This window comes from Dipteris shenzhenensis, chromosome 18 (genome assembly GCF_047967505.1).
Source record: "Dipteris shenzhenensis isolate YYH24624 ecotype China chromosome 18, Dip_SZ_1.0, whole genome shotgun sequence".
In the NCBI taxonomy this organism is placed as follows: domain Eukaryota; kingdom Viridiplantae; phylum Streptophyta; class Polypodiopsida; order Gleicheniales; family Dipteridaceae; genus Dipteris; species Dipteris shenzhenensis.
Genome location: NC_141613.1, coordinates 50,332,758 through 50,345,189, shown reverse-complemented (window position 1 = coordinate 50,345,189; position 12,432 = coordinate 50,332,758).

Genomic DNA, 12,432 nt, shown 5'->3' with positions numbered 1-12,432 from the left:
TAGTTCCATGTTTGCTATAGTTGGAAGAAAAACCATTACATCTTCCATGGAGGCTCTCTTTCCCCCAATCATGGCCATTGGTTGAGGATTGGTTGTGCTTCTAGTGCTTTAATTTTCATTCAACGCTCTCATTGGACAAACCACTTGTGCTATCCTTTTGTGGGATCTCACTATATTAGAGAATTTGGGAATTTCTCAATTCCCACTTTTAAATAGGGTTAAAGATTTGACTATGTGGCTAAATTATCAACCCCTTATTTGAAAGAGGGACTTGTAAGGATTCTTGAATATAGTATTTAGGGTGGATTACACTTTCAAGTAAGGGCTTGAGATTTGACCATGTGGCCAAATCTTTAACCTTTTGGGAATTCCCAAGCTATTTGGAAATTCTAAAATTTCCTAATATAGTGTTTTAGACATAGCATTAGGGAAAAAGCAATATCTTATAGTTTATGCATTAACTCCTAGCAACCACGCTTAGTAGATTGATTAAATTAAATAATCTAAAAAGATTAGATCTTAATGCTAGTAAAAAAAGTTCATTTCATTAGGAAGCCCTCAAGGTGATGACAAAAACACCTCATAAACTTACAATTTTTTTAATGGTCTAGTCCAACATTTTCCACAATGAAGTCTTCCAACTACTTGTGATCTGTGTAGCTCCTACTCTGACTTTCACAAACCACATGGCCTAATTGTGTTTGTGCAGCTTTCTCTCTTGCATTAGAGGGCTCAATTATTTGATGATAGAAACATTGAAACATCTCATAAAGTGCATTGATAAGAATGAATCCATCCCCACGATGTGAGCTTTTGAAGTATGCACCCTTATGACATGAGTCAGTATGCACCTCTTGGTTTGTAATGTGATTTCTCCATATTTTGGGTAGAGGACATATATACAAAATTGTATTCTTGGATAAACCATGGGCCATGAGTATACAAAGGATGCTGCAACTACAATTTAAAGACAAGGCTATGCAATACCAAATGTTTACATGCAACAAAACATCGTAAAAATTGAACTAGCCTTTACTACTTTGTGTTGAGCATACACAGTATGCTATAACAACAATGTAAAGACATAAGTCCATGCTTTATCAAACTATAACATGTTGCAAAAAGTAATAAAGTTCAAATTAAGCATGTCATGCATTTCATCCCAAACTCACATGGCATGATTCAATATCCTCATCATTTATGATAGACTTTCTCAAATTCTTTGAAAATTTATCTAAGGCTTTCTAAAAAGACCCATTGTAGATCTAATCCTTTATTATTATGGTTGGTATAAAAAATTTCACCTTTGTTGCACCCATGGATACTATATTGGGAAGATTTGCCAATGCTCCTAAAGCCATTATATGCATGATATCCAAGTCTCTATTTAGGTTTCATGGTCCATGGAGATACCATATGCAAATAACTTAACTTATGAAAAGTGCATCTTAACATGGAAGACATGCACTCTATAATGGGGTGTTTTAGATTGCATTCCATTTCTTGTCCTTTTGATCTTACTTGGGGTTGTCTTTTAGATCGACAACTCATGACACAACTAGCCCCTTTATACTTATTTCCTTTTTCACCCTCATTATCTCCTCATCTTTCTTTGTCATTATCTGCTACTGGTGTCTTCAAAAGGGAGAAAAACACCAACACACATCCACTTCTGGTAATGGAACTACCAGAGTTGGATTCATGTCTGACTAAAGTCAAAAAGAGACGAATTAGAAATGCACATTCAGAGAGATGAAACAACGTTTTAAAAGACAAAAGCTTGTAACTAGTTTGCATAGACGACGTGGTGCTTATAACATATTCCGATAGTATTTTGACAATAGTCGGATTTCTAAGCATCATTCACTAGATAAGGCCACTACTCTAGACTGTGAGTAGTTACAAAATGGCCTCCACTCTTATATTGTTGTTACTCCCCAAAGTGATGGCCACATGGGTGAGAGGTGGGACTCAACACGTGGCACTTCTCGGTGGAGAGGTTTTTTCCAAAAACCAGGGACACAAACCCTTTATGGTAAATATTCCATCAATTGTACATTGATGGTTTGTGTGCAATTGATGTCTATGCTTCCTATCTTGCCAAGCTAGGGGTCTGTCCATTCCTTGTCATTGGCTGCTACACTTTCAACTAGTTTGTTTTCCATAGTTTGTTCAGTGGGTTCAACCTTCAGTAGAGCTTTTGTTTGCACATCATAACTGGGCTTTCCTATGGCATCTTTATTCTGCTTGGTGGCATTTGTTAAGCTACTGTGTTTTGTGTCTTACTTGGTAGGCACAGAGTGCAAGAGGGCCACTTGAGAGTTTAACAACTCTGCCTTGAATACATCTAGGGCTGTGGCCTCCTCAATCTGCACTGTCTTTGTTCCTAAATTATGAGCCTTTGACTTTAGCAGTTCCATCTCATTGGCCATAATGTTGTAGGTATAAGCGGCTGAAGCAAACACTTCATAAGGCCATTTAGTAATCACATATAATCTCTGTTTCAAATTATACCACAGGCCCTGGGCAGTTTCGGCTAACTGTCACTTCATATCTCTGAGGTCTATTGAACTGAGAAAAACACCTTCGATTTTCTCAGCCATCTCCTTTAGAGATTGCTCTATCCCTTTGAGTGCATGAACTCTTTCTTTGAGAATGGTTTTCTCAATCTGCAGGTTCGTATGTGAGGCAAACAGTCTCTTCAACTAGAGTAAAATCTCTGATTTCATTTCTTATAACCAGGTTGTGACTATTGGTAGACATTCTCTCTGCACTCTCACTTGGCCTGTAAGCTTGGAAATCTGCTTATCCTCCATTTCCTTGTATTGGGCATATTCCTACTTCAGTACTGCAAGTTCATTTTTGCTCTTTTTGAGTTGTTTCTGGGAAGTTTTTTGCTACTGATTGATGTAATCATATACAACCTGTTTGTCCTACTTCAATTCCATGATCTATTTGTGAAGTTGCATCTGCCCTTCTCTTTGTTGCTCGTTGAATCTCTGCAATACCTGCAGTGCATGTTCTGCCTCCATGGTCAATACCTTTGTAACTTTACTTGTGGTCAGACTGATGTGTGGAGTTGTCTCTTGCGATTGCGTCAGCTTTCAAATAGGGGAGAGTGCTTCGAGTGAGCTTCTTCGAGATGCTGTTAGCAAAAAACGAGGCAAATCCTCCTCGGGTTGTTGCCATTTCTCTTGATTTGGAAACATCAACTTGGCCTTTGGATTTAATTTGATTTTTTGGTCCAGCCAAAAGCTCTGCACTGGTGAGAGGCGTATCCCAAAGTTTCTCTGCCAATGATTGACCATACACGACCATTGTGGATTCTTCCTTGGTGTAGTGTGTAGCTTCAAGATCTTGAATGACATGTTGCTTCCCATTTGCATCATCATTATCCGGATTATCATGGATGTGTTTTGTTATTTCTTCCTGATACTGCACATTACCTCAGGGCACTTCTGGCCTAGTTGATGAGCATACTCAAAAGGAGCACAAATAAAAGGTGCAATTTTGGTGTAGGCATTTGACTTTTTCAAATTCTTTCTTGCAATCTCATGCACAACCTAGAGTGAAGAAGATGTGCCCATGAGATTTTTGTACTTTTCTTTGTTGCATGAAGTGTCGCATAAGAGTCACAGCTCATGGTGTTGGTCTTGACTAACAATTGCAATCGTTCCAAGTACCATACAAGTTGTTGTTGTTTGCATGCATCCTCAATTTTGGTGATGAAGAAGTAATTTTTCTATGTCTCATGTAGACTGAACTCTTTCTGCATGTCTACATCTACGTCTTTTTTGTACACGACTTCTTGCTGTAGAATCAACAATTGAAAAAATTTAGCAATGATTTCTAGGGTAACCATGAGATTTGGGGTCAGCATACCTCTGACCTTCTGAAAATATTCATATTGGGGGAGAGCATTAGGCTGGTCCTTCCAAGAATTCCAAGGTAGCTCGCATATGGCAAAAGACCAACCTTGCGCAACGATTTGTTGTGCTTTGTGAGGTCGAGTGAGATCCTGAAATTGGTGAGGCTAGTCTGCACCATTTACTTCTTGAGAGGGGGCAAGGGCATCTCGCTATGCTGTGGGACTCTATCTTCCAAATCGGGAACAACTATAGGCTTTTCCTCTCCGACTTCCTTCTTTCGGGGACTCTTGTGGGCAAGGGTGAGGCTTGTCTTCTTCCTCATGTCAGCGTCACGTAGGGCGGTGTCGCTGAGAAGATTAAGTAGTTGTTCAGGAGCTTGCCGACGAGCGGCGAAAGTTGTGAATCTAAGAGCTAGTTTGGGTGCCATATATGGCTTAGGGTAGGGAATGGAGTCTGTGGCAAGTGGATGTGAACACTGACTTGCTATAAGCATGAGATCCAATGATCTTGCCATCGATCTAGGAGAAGTGGAGAGAGAGACTGTGAAGTCTCTTACTAGTGATGTCTATTGTGTATTGTTTGATTAGTTTCATTAGCTCTGAGTTGGTAATGATCAAGGCTTTTGATTTACACAACTCATGCGAGTGATCGATCACGTCATCGAGACTTGCGACAATTCCTTGTATGTCCTGCATGTGTCTGATCGTTCAGGGTATGACGAATCGGGGTGGCCGTTGAAAGTGATTGTTTGTTTATTCATGCAGTCAGATCTCGATCGGAATGGGCATTATGAGTCAATAGACTCTGGGACCATGGTTGGATTGGACTCAGCTTAGTCTTCTTAGTTGACCACAGAACAGTAGGTTGGAATTTGGTCGGAGTCATATTTGCCAAGCGATACAAGCAGCTCGTTGGTCGGATTGGAGTTGGACGTCGTATGGTCAGACGGTGGTCAGATCAGAGCCTTACCTGTTTTTGCCACTGTGCTCATGCATGCTCGCACCCTTGTACTTGCATTATTCAATTGCTTTATGCTGAAAGCTTGCTTGAGACCTTTTGAGGTCGTTGATTTGGTTTTCTTCTGTGCCTGTCAGCCTACAGTTGAACTCTTGTAGGACTTTGATTGATGTGTCTGGTTGTTTCTGGCTCGATGGCGGCTGGTGTCTTGAGCTGGATGGTAAGAGCTGAAGTGAAGCTACTCCATGTGGCATTGCCTTATGTACTCCTTTTGATTGTGGTAGGATCATAGTAGAAAATTTTTAAATTAGTTGCAATCCACGGTGAGAGTTGCTGTAGATAGTGATTGGAGACGTTTTCTTGACCAAATTTGTATGTTGCCCTAGTTTTGCTAGGTTGAGGCCTTGAATCCTACTGTCTTGAGTGACGTTGGAGTTATATTGGAATCTCCTGTTGTTGAAGTCTTCAACCTGAATGACTGATACAAAAACATTTTCTTGATTGAAGTCAGTAGACATCTGCAGAGATATTGTACTGATCTTGGCTTGGGTTGAGTTAGGTCCAATGTAGGGTTTTAACCTAAAACCATTTACTGGCTTTTCAAAAGCATTGCCATGAAGGTCAGCTAATTGGAAGGCACCTTGATCAAATACTTCTAGTACTTTTTGAATGGTCCATCATACCTTAGCTTGAACTTTCCTGGAATTTTACGCAACTTTGTATTGAACATCAAAACTAAGTCACATTTCTTGAATAACTTGAACTTGATATTTCTATTGATCCCAGCAGCTCTTCTTTTTTGAATGATGTCCGCGGTGTGGGAATTGCTTAGTCTATCTTCATCTAATTGTAGAAGTTGCTACAATCTGGAATTAATGGATTCCTCTGGTGATAGCTTATTATCAATTGCAACTCTCAAGCTGCCTGCAATAAATTCCATTAGCACCACTGCCTCACATCCATACACCAATCTGAATGGTGTTAGACCAGTTTGCAACCTTGTGAGCTACTCTAAGGGCCCATAAAACTGAATCCAAGTGTTGATCCCAATCTTCTGGATGATCAACCATTGTCCTTTTGTACACCTTTTTCATAAGAATATTAGAACTTTTTGCCTATCCATTAGCTTGAGGATAATATGCTGTGGATTTTTTGTGCAACATCATGTGCATCCTTGCCATCTTTCTAATTGTTTTAATGATGAAGTGGGTACCTCTGTCTGATACTATTTCAATAGGTACTCCAAATCTAGTCACAATAAGGTGGTAAAGAAAGTATGCCACAATTTTGGCTTTGCATGTCTTAAGGGCTATAGCCTCAACCCACTTTGTGCAAAAATTAGTTGCACCCAAAATATATTGGTTACCTATAAATTTTGTTGGTGGTTTGATAGGACTTTTGGAATGGTCCCAAAGGGAGAATGGGCTGATGAGGCATTCTATCAGTATCAAGTGGTCTATCATCCCTCTAGCATTGTAAACATGCCTTTGTATAATTGTGAGCATCTTTAACACAGTAGGCCACCATAAACCATCTTGAAAGATATTCTTACCTATAATGTCTCCAGAGAAATGTCCTCTTGCTACTTCTCCATGAGCTTCTTCCAGGACAGCCTTTTGTTCATGATCTTGCACACATCTTCTAATGACTTGGTCAATTCCCAAATCAATCCATCAATAAGAAAAAAGAGCATCTTATCATACCAGTTTGGGGGTGGCTTCAAACTCTGCAACTGGTCCTTGATCATTTGCTCTCCAACTTGGACTGGTGTCTTGACAACTTGTCTAATTTCTTCTTAGTCTTTGACTTTTCTTTGCTTTTGGACTGCTTGTCCTTTTTCTCTTTGTTGGTGTGTTCTTACTCTTCATTGTCTTCATCGGATGTTTCAGATTCTTCTTCCTCACTATCCTCTTCCTCTGCATCAGTATCTGTCTTTGTCTCAGAGTCAGAATATCTCTTTTTCTTTTTCTTTTGCTTTTGGCCTTTGACTTAGTGCCAAGTCTTCTTTCCACCCTTTAGGCTGCTTCAACCATGTTGTTGAAGTCATTAGCACCACCAAGCTGATCTCTACCAGCTATTGTAGTTCTTAATTCTTTGTTTAATCCTTTGCAGAAGTAATCTCCCAATTCCTTCTGAGTTGGTTGATGGGCTTGAGTGAGTCTTCTATTCAAATTCCGAAACATCTAAGCATAATCCTCCACTAAGAGATCTTTCTGCCTCATGTTCCGAAGCTTCTTAAGGATATATTCTTGCGTTTTTTCTTTTTGAAAATGACTTTAAAATGCAATTTTTAACTCATCATACGTGGCAAAATGAGCTACTCCATACTGCATAAACCAATTCGTCGCCTTACCATTGACGGTTGCTGCAAATTGCTCCTTTTTGGTGTCGTCTGGGAGTCCGCCAAAGCCGCTTGCTATCCCCCTTGTCTCAAACTCCCCAACATGGCTATCGGAATTTTGGCCTTTTCTTCCTATGAACTTGGCTGCTTTCACTAATGGGTTCTACATTCTTGGTGGAGCTGGATTTTGAGCTGGAGCTTTGGCTGGTACTCTCCTTTTTAGTTGTGCAGGTAGTGGGTCAAAGATCTTCTTTGGGCTACAACAACCACACTTGCTGCTATATTGGTTGCAAGAGTTCTTTTGAGGAATTCCTCTATCGATGTAGATATCATCAATGTACTGAGTTCAACACGAGCTTCATATAATTCGTTGCTGCTAAGTGAGTTGTCAGACGAGCTTGTTCCACTTGGTGTGTAATTTGGATCGTGGAATATATCTTGTTGATCCTAGTCAGTCTGAGTTGTTGCTTCAACACGAGCTGGATTACATGTGAAGTAGACGTATCCTATTTGACTTAGTGACAATGGCTCCTGAAATCTATTTGACATGAGCCAAGATATCTACCATGAAAGAAAAGAGAAGGAGAACTAATGTCACCGGATTATGTCGGACTGCTTGTACTGCAGTCCGACATAATCCTATTTGACTTGTTGACAATGGCTCGTGAAATCTATCTGACATGAGCCGAGATATCCGCCATGAAAGAAAAGAGAAGGAGAACTAATGTCACTGGATTATGTCAGAATGCTTGTACTGCAGTCTTGCCCACTTAGTTGCTTGTAATGTCGATGGAGCTTGATAATTTGAAAGCTTGTGTAGTACTTTGTTGTTGATGTAATCGTATTGATCTTGATTTTATTGATGAACTGGTTCAAAAGAACCTTTTGTCACTTTGTCCAGTTGGAACCAATCCCACATTAATCCGCTTCTGTCGAAGACCCAATCCGAGAACAGGCTTTGTAGTCATTTTTTGCACCTCGTCACAATTCTTCTAACTTGTTCAGAGGTTAGTGGAGACTCTTGGGCGTGTTATTTCCGTGAGTTCTTGCTGGCAAAAGTCGTAATCTATCTCCTACCGTAGTGTGCTAGAAGTTAAATTTTCGTATGAATTTGTGATATGAATGCACTGATTTATCGAGTTGCTGTGTCGTCTTTGTTTTGTATTGAAGTAGCCTTTCTATAGGCACTCCGTTGTTGATTCTATTCGTTCAAGTTGTTGCTATTGTTGGTTTCTTGCTGTTCGAGTCATTTTGGATTGTAATGTTGTCACTCTTTTGCATAATTGCTATGTAGCAGTAACAACCAACTGGGAGTTCGAACACAGTAGAGGATCGCCAATAGTGTTACTGGTGTCTTCAAAAGGGAGAAAAACACCAACACACATCACTACTAGAGTCAAATTCACGTCTGACTAAAGTCAGAAAGAGATGAATAAAAAATGTGCATTCAGAGAGACGAAACAACGTTTTAAAAGATAAAAGCTTGCAACTAGTTTGTATTCCCAACTTACAGCATACAACTCTCTTCAAAAAGGAGACGACGTGGTGCTTATAACATATTCCGATAGTATTGTGACAACAGTCGGATTTCTAAGCATCATTCATCAGACAAGGCCACTACTCTAGATTGTGAACAGTTACAAAACAACCTCCACTCTTATATTGTTGTTACTCCCCAAAGTGATGACCACATGGGTGAGAGGTGGGCCTCAACATTATCATTCACAATATCTTAAATTTTTGTTCTCCTTGTTGACTTCTCAATATTGTTTCTCTTTCTTCTTCCCTTTCTCCCTTTTTCAAATTGTACTTGTGTCCTTTGTGCTCCCACATCCACCTACTCTTGTGAAGCATGAAATTATATTGATTTTTACTTATCTCAACTCTAAGTATGCACTTCAATTTTATCAAATTTCCTATTCGATGCCACCAAATATTGAAAGAGAATATAAAAAATGGGCAAGATTAAAGAAACTAAGATTCCTAGTTAAAAAATGGCTATAGAAAAACAAAAAAAGGTTGGAAAATGATTTGGGTGCATATCAATGGTTTGGTGTATGGTTTGGATGGTTTAGGCTCCATGCTATCACTTTTGAATAGTTTTAATATTTTGGGGGAAGTTTCATAGGACAATATTGCTCCTTGCTCTTGTAGATGATTCAACGTTTCTTGTTCATATTTATGTTGGCATTGCTATCACAATGTTGCAAGAGTGTGATGTTATTAGTATTCACTCTTTCTCTAATGAGAATATCTTTTATGAGAATGACAAGTCAAAGACCTCCTGATACTTTGAGAGAGAAAATATTGGAACAAAATGCAAGGTTTCTAAGCCTTGTAGTACTTCTACCTCTAGCCACATGAGCTAAACTCGACTCAGGTAGTCACTCCAATATTTCTATAGAATCACCTCCTCCACCCTTTGAACAAGGCTTCACTTGCATTCTTGTGCACTAGCTAGCATTGTGCAGATTTTGTCTTGCTTCTACGCTGTTCCGCGTTGGACTTTTCTTTAGCGAAAACAACTTTCTAAGCCTTGTAGTACTTCTACCTCTAGCCACATGAGCTAAACTCGACTCAGGTAGTCACTCCAATATTTCTATAGAATCACCTCCTCCACCCTTTGAACAAGGCTTCACTTGCATTCTTGTGCACTAGCTAGCATTGTGCAAATTTTGTCTTGCTTCTACGCTGTTCCGCGTTGGACTTTTCTTTAGCGAAAACAACTTGCCTTCAATGAAAACAACTTATGCACTCACAAGTTTGCTAAGGCCCGCAAGGTAATCATAGAATTGAAATGTTAACATAAATATGCTCTTACTACTACGAAGATTTTGAAAGAAATGGGCCATTGTAGACAAGGCCCTCCAAATCAAAAGGAAATATTCATGAATCCAAGAAGTAAAAGTGGCATCACAAGAGTCTCTACACAAATCTCAATGCAAGTGACAACTATTACTCTAACTACTCACAAAAGAATCACACCTACCTGTATGTTCTTAGCAATCCAAAACTTGAATTTGACCAAGAACTTGGTTGAAGCCTTCTCTTCTATATCTGTCATTTGCATCCATGCCTTGTTTCTTGCTTCTAGGCACAACTCATGTGCTAGAGCTTATTTTGGATTTGAATTGCACGTCAATGCATGAGCATTTTGCTCAAAAATATGTGCCTCATCAATGCATGTCTTGCTTCTAGGCATAACTCATATGTTAGAGCTTATTTGGGATTTGAATTGCACATGTAGCCTCGTCAATGCATGAGCATTTTGGTCAAAAATATGAATACCACAGAGCCTACAACGTCGACATGCCTTGTGCAACATCATCAGCTTCATCAACAATTATCACAGACGCAAATCTCCATAGGCCTCTCTATAGCAAGCAATGTCACACACAACCCACATGGCAGATCAAATAAGGCCATCATTCCTTATGACATGTGGTAAAGTTATCACATCATCTTATCCTACCCCCACATCATCTTATTGTACCACCTCTGCTTATCCTACCACCACCTCAACATTGACAATCCACCTTAACACTACCCCCTCAACAATACCAGTGCAATAGCCACATGGCACATATTGCTACGTCATTCTATTGCCAACTAACCAAAATGTGTTACACAAGCACATTCAAACTTTAGCATATGCAATTATTTGCCACACCATCATTTTTTTAATACTCTTTTGGTCAAAGATTGGCAAATCTTCCGATCACCATAACTTTTGATCCAAAAAGAATCTGAAGGTTTCATAGAAAGAAAAACTGCATTATGCTCTACATACCAGTCACCTCATACATGAGTTTTGATCTTTTCACCTTGCAATTTAATTGAGCTTCACCATCAAAACCATTTCTTGATTGATTGAATTCTATTCATTAACTACACATCATCCAACATTCAAAGTAGTACGTAAAAAGTACAAGAACAGGGATACCTTTTGTTGCTATATGTATGAGGAGACATGTATTCTAGCTTTAGACTAGCATTTCTTTAGAGGAGGTCAAACTCCATAAAGCTGAGAACATGTTGCCTGAAAATCTCAATTGGTTCCTAACGGTATCATCCCCATTGAATATATCATCAATTTCACATTCATACATTTAACATCACTCAATACCTTTAGCTATCTTTTTCGGCTACATGACAGCTGCACTTTACATGCCACCTTTAAAACGTCATTGTTTGGCTATTTTTTGGCATATTTTCCACACTTAACAGCCATGTCTTTACACATTCATCAACCTTTCATAGTGAAGCATCTTGGTGTCCTTCATGGGTAACTTCTCTTGACAAAGACAAGTAACACTCTACCACAAATCCCCAGATAGCACCATGCATGCTCATGTGATTCCATCCAACGTCACTCCGGAGAGGTCTCAACAAACAAACTCAATAATAGAATCCATTCCAATTCAAGTTACTTATGAAATTAAGATATAAGCTCATACAATGGCAATTTGAATCTGAAACATGTTGTGAAGGTTACTTCTAACTCTATCGCATTCAAAGCTTGTAGTTTTTGTGATTTTATTTATTCCAATTTCAATCCTATAGCAGAGGATAGAAATCAACACAAAGTTGTGAGCTCCAAAGCAACTTGTTCCATCTACAATGAGGACAACTCTCTTCATCCCTAATATTACGTGGATAATAAGTATCCAATTTTGTGCAAGTAATCCCTCAGAGTTAGGCTCTTGGATCTACATCAGCACAGTTTGCCTTTTGTAGTGATAAGCATTCATCAATGCTTGCATGGATTAGACTCTACTTTTTTATCACTTTGTAGGTAAGCCCTTGCATCTACATTAGCACAAGTTGATTTTTGGTAGTGATGTGCATCCACCACATGCTTGTATGCATCAAACCCCTTTTTCTAATCCTGTAGATTTGCAGATAAGCCCTCGACATGAGGCCCCCAGACTCTAATGATTTGTATATTTAAATTTGCAAATTTTTTTGTATAGCTTCTTCCCTTTTCTGTATGTATGTATGTATGTTGCAATTTTGATTTTAAAAGACCCCTTTGTACATATACATACCATAACTATCTTAGATAAATACATTTAAAACCCTCTCCTGTCCATAAAAGGTTTAATAAGTCCCCCAGATCACAAAATGCATTGCCTACAACTGTGCATATTGTACAGAGTGACCACCTGGTGCATTATGTTAATGTCATTTCCACCTTCCACAACTAGGACAACTCATATATTCTCTTTTCCAATCAAGGCTATTACGCAAGTCCTTGAGGATCTT